The 4814-nt window shown below is 47.4% G+C and overlaps 1 protein-coding gene across 1 annotated transcript in view; it reads left to right on the top strand.

Moving 5' to 3' along the window:
* Positions 1-123: 123 nt before the first annotated feature.
* The window catches only part of LOC106909826 (fructose-bisphosphate aldolase A), a 41595-nt gene continuing 36904 nt past the window's right edge, over positions 124-4814 (top strand). The window contains exon 1 of the mRNA XM_088000967.1: positions 124-242. The gene's annotated coding sequence lies outside the window, so the exon portion shown is untranslated. The remainder of the gene's footprint in view (positions 243-4814) is intronic.

The raw sequence follows: 4814 nt of genomic DNA, 5'->3' as shown, positions 1-4814 counted from the left end.
TCAACCAATTTAAACTGAGAGGCAGTGCATTACTTTCCATGATGTAGGAGGAGTTACAACAGGGTCACTTTCAACTCAGAAGAGACATATTTTCATTTACCCTTTTTCTCTTCTGACCTTTAAAATTGTAATGTGAAATCTAGCAGCTTTAGTTGGTTCAGGGTAAAACAATGGGTGGAGGTAACAGAATTGGTGTTTGTTGTTGCCTGCCCGGATAGATCAGTATCTGTTCTCTTCCTGAAGTAAGTGCAATCTTTCTACTGTGCTTTTGATGAATTACTGATGCTGCATAGTTTACCTTGTGCAAAAACACAAAATTTTTGATGCAGTGTACATAAACTTGTTATAAGTAAATAATTCCTTAATGGTGATCAAACGCACCAGTTCCACCAGACAGATTTTTTCACTTGTAGCATGGGAAAATGTCTCATCATATGTTAAATAATGTACCAGTAGAACTAGTACTCTTTTATTGGTTTTAAGAAATTATCTACTTAATATAAGCTCCTTTAATTGGCTGGACAGTTACTTGTAAGTTAGTTTTGGCTTCTTTCTTTTTTTTCAAGTGTACTAAGAAATTTGCGCTAGGACTAGACCAAAAATACTTGGAAATATTTTGTGTTTTTTGCACTGTATCTCTTATTGATTTCACTAATAGCCTCTGATTACTTTTACATCAAATATCTAGTGCTTTAGTCTGTTTTATTCATAAAATATACAGATGGTAATCAACACACTGTTGTTTGCATGGAGCTTTCTGATGCTATGTGGTTTTGTGCAAGAATGTGTGTATGGAGGGGGAGGTGGGGATCCATACAGAAACCTTTTCGAAAAAACATCCTCTTTTTAAGTGTATCATACAAAGAAAAGATTACTAAGCTAAGTTTGCACAAAATAAGCAGAAGTAAACATTAACAATGCACTACAGGACAACATAAAATAATTTCCAGCCATTTGACTGAAGACATTTTTTTGCACTTTCTATTTTCATTCAATCCCTGGCAACAAAACAAAACACTCATACCACCTTGAAAGTTTCCCCGGTGTTTTACTATGTTATAAACCAAACAAAAAATAGATACATTGTTGTAAAATAAAAAAAAATGGTAGTACAAGTAAAATGTAAAAAGCATGACATGAATTTGTATTTAGCCTTTTTACTCTGATATCCTTAATAAAAAAATCCAGTGCATGTATTGATGTGACAGAACAAAGCAGTCTTCTTACCATTTCGAAATCCTCTCTTTAGTTGCGGTTTGGTTACACTTTAAAGTCAGCAAAAATGAAATAGATTAAAACTGTTTTAATCAGGCAACTCTGAGCAAAAATGAATCAACAGCCATATTTGGGGGAGAGTCTCTTAAAACAGTTTTCCTTACACTACCACACACACTTAATATACCTCAATATGCATTAATATGGACAGTAGGGGTGTAGCAATACAATAATTTCACGAGACGATATACGATTTTCTGGTCCCCATACGATATGTATTACGATATTTGTTGGGCGATACAATTTGCTATGATTCAGTGCATTTTTACGATTTTCTGAAAGATTTTAGAAGGACAGAGTGATTTAGTGACATTTTGTGTTCCACAGACTTCAATTTAGTTAACTGAAAACTGATTATAAGCACCAACTACACAATACCTGACTGATTGGACAGTCTAACAGTCTGCAGCTGGACAAAATGAATCAAAGATGCAGTGAGAGAATTAGTTTCTGTCATTTAATTCATGTGGATTTGACATAAAACTCAAAAATTTAAACTAATCCAGGAGCAGAGTGGGGAGATTATCAGCCTCTGTAGACTCTCAATATGCAAATGATTCCACTTATGTTTTTTCTTTTGGAGACTGTGGCTGCATTTTGGAGTAAAAATGCAGCCACAAATGCAGTCTTTTGGTCTATGGGGAAAAAGGCATTTTTTTACCTTGTCTCCCGGAGTTAGCCGTGGCTGTAAGCTGCTTTCTTCTAACTGCTAAAGTAGTGGCTCCGCCTCACCCTGTAGTGATCGACTCCCTGCAGCTATGCAGCGCCGCTATTCCCCTGCTTGGATCTCTGAGTAGCTGCCTCTCAGACTGCCAGGATCTCATAGTACTCTCAGTCTCTGATACTCTTTGTCTGTTGCTAATAAGAATGATCGATCAGCCATTGTTATCATGGGAATCCTCACTGCGCCGCGGATTCCGGCTGGGGGTTTTTCCTCTTCGTCTTTCTGCTCAAAACACAGCGCCGCTGCGCGCCAGGATGTTATCAACCCATGTTCATTCTTCAGGTAATCCTTTATATACAGAACAGAAACCGCTAAGCTAAAAACTAATTACAAAGTGAATGCTACCAGTCGAAATTTGCATTAATTTTGCGATCTCACTGCTTTTGCAGCTGCTCCGTTCGCGCCGCTACTCCTTTCCGCTTCTCCGTTCCGCTTCTCTTTCACGGTTACTTGTGCAACTTTGCTTCATTTCTCAGCAAAAAAATAAAGCCCATCGTTATTTATTGAAGATTTTACATTTCCAAAAGCACAGGACTCTGGAAGCTCATTCCTTCTCACATAATCGGAAAAGCCGGGGAATGGTGACGCTTTTGACATTTCTCTGACATTCGGAAAAATATGGTTTACTAATTTTAGCATAACTCCGGTTATACTTGGCCTATTAACACAATTTAAAAACTGGTGTGTAGTTTATAATGTGCACTTTAAGCTCAAGTTGAAAGTGAGACTGAGGGAGGTGGAGTCTTGCTGCTACGCCTTAACAAACTATACATTAAAAAGAGCTATAAGGCTATGGACCCCTATGGTTTAACGGATCGATACTTTCCGAGGGCGGAAAATATTAATATATATCGCCGAATCGATTTACTTATACAGCCCTAATGTGTCGTGAGGTGGGGGTTGAAGTGGTGAGGAGAGAACGCTGAGACCCAGGTTATGGTGATGATGATGAATTTAATGGTGAAAATAAAGCTCCACAGTCCATACAGGCAGCACGGCAGAGACTAGCACACAGCTAAGTACCGGTAGCAACTGATTAATCAGACTCGACGGGAGCAAGCACAAACCAGGACTTTACAGTTCAACTGGCGAGTGACAAACTACGACACGACGGCAGTAGACAAACTTAGACAAGGACCCGACGAGGAACACAGACAACAGGAGGGTTTAAATACACACGGGGTAATCAGGGGAAATGGAACACACCTGGGGAGCAATCAACGGGGAGGACAGGACAGAGACTAACAGGAACACAGGACTGAACACAGAGAAACTCAAAAATAAGCACACAGAAACACGGAACCTAACAGTACCCCCCCCTCAAGGGCGGATACCAGACGCCCACAAAAAAAAAAAAATCCAAATAAACACAAAACAACCCAACAGGGTGGGTGGAGGGGCGACGGAAGGAGGGCAAGAGTCCATAGGAAAACAGTCCAACAAAAAACTACCCAACAGGGTGGGCGGAGAAGGCAACGACGGCAGGAGGGCTAGAGTCCAGAAAAAACAGTCCAAAACAAAGAAAACAACCCACCAGGGTGGGCGGGGAGCCGGGTCCGGCGGGCGTCGCCGGCGCAGGAACCGGAGTCCCGGAGGCGGGTCCGGCGGTCTCTTCCGCCGGCGCAGGAAGCAGAGACGTGTAGGCGGGTCCGGCGGTCTCTTCCGCCGGCGCAGGAAGCAGAGACGTGTAGGCGGGTCCGGCGGTCTCTTCCGCCGGCGCAGGAAGCAGAGACGTGGAGGCGGGTCCGGCGGTCTCCTCCGCCGGCGCAGGAAGCAGAGACGTGGAGGCGGATCCGCCGGGCCGGCAGGAAGGCCGGCTGGGGTCTCGGGCGGAGCAGACTCAGGAAACTCGGGCGGAGCAGACTCAGGAAACTCGGGCGGAGCAGACTCAGGAAACTCGGGCGGAGCAGACTCAGGAAACTCGGGCGGAGCAGACTCAGGAAACTCGGGCGGAGCAGACTCGGGGAGCTCTGGCTCGGGGGAAGGCTGCGCTCCGGCAGCAGGCTCGGGGAGCTCTGGCTCGGGGGAAGGCTGCGCTCCGGCAGCAGGCTCGGGGAGCTCTGGCTCGGGGGAAGGCTGCGCTCCGGCAGCAGACTCGGGGAGCTCTGGCTCGGGGGAAGGCTGCGCTCCGGCAGCAGGCTCGGGGAGCTCTGGCTCGGGGGAAGGCTGGGCTCCGGCAGCAGGCTCGGGGAGCTCTGGCTCGGGGGAAGGCTGCGCTCCGGCAGCAGGCTCGGGGAGCTCTGGCTCGGGGGAAGGCTGCGCTCCGGCAGCAGACTCGGGGAGCTCGGGCGGCTGCGCTCCGGCAGCAGACTCGGGGAGCTCGGGCGGCTGCGCTCCGGCAGCAGACTCGGGGAGCTCGGGCGGCTGCGCTCCGGCAGCAGACTCGGGGAGCTCGGGCGGCTGCGCTCCGGCAGCAGACTCGGGGAGCTCGGGCGGCTGCGCTCCGGCAGCAGACTCGGGGAGCTGGAACGCGGCTGGAGACGGGCAGACGGAGGTGGCGGCTGGAGACGGGCAGACGGAGGTGGCGGCTGGAGGCAACGGAGGGGTGGTGCGGAGGGACGGAACGGGAACAGGTATGGTGAATACTTTCTTGGCGAGAAACTCTTCGTGGAGCTCGTGAACCAAATCCAGCATAAACGGGTCATTGTGAAACAGATTGAAAAGATAACAGAAATCCTCCTCGAACTCGATGTTGTGAATGTCCTTAGATTTGAGGAATGGGAAGAGCGGTGGAGTTGTAGTGGTTACTGGGTCCATGATGATAATCTGCGAGCCTCACCGGTCGTGGTCGGGTCCTTCTATCGTGAGGTGGGGG

Source organism: Poecilia mexicana, unplaced genomic scaffold (genome assembly GCF_051168715.1).
Source record: "Poecilia mexicana isolate PSO_F unplaced genomic scaffold, ASM5116871v1 scaffold_19, whole genome shotgun sequence".
NCBI classification, from domain to species: domain Eukaryota; kingdom Metazoa; phylum Chordata; class Actinopteri; order Cyprinodontiformes; family Poeciliidae; genus Poecilia; species Poecilia mexicana.
This window is presented reverse-complemented; position numbering and strand designations above follow the sequence as displayed.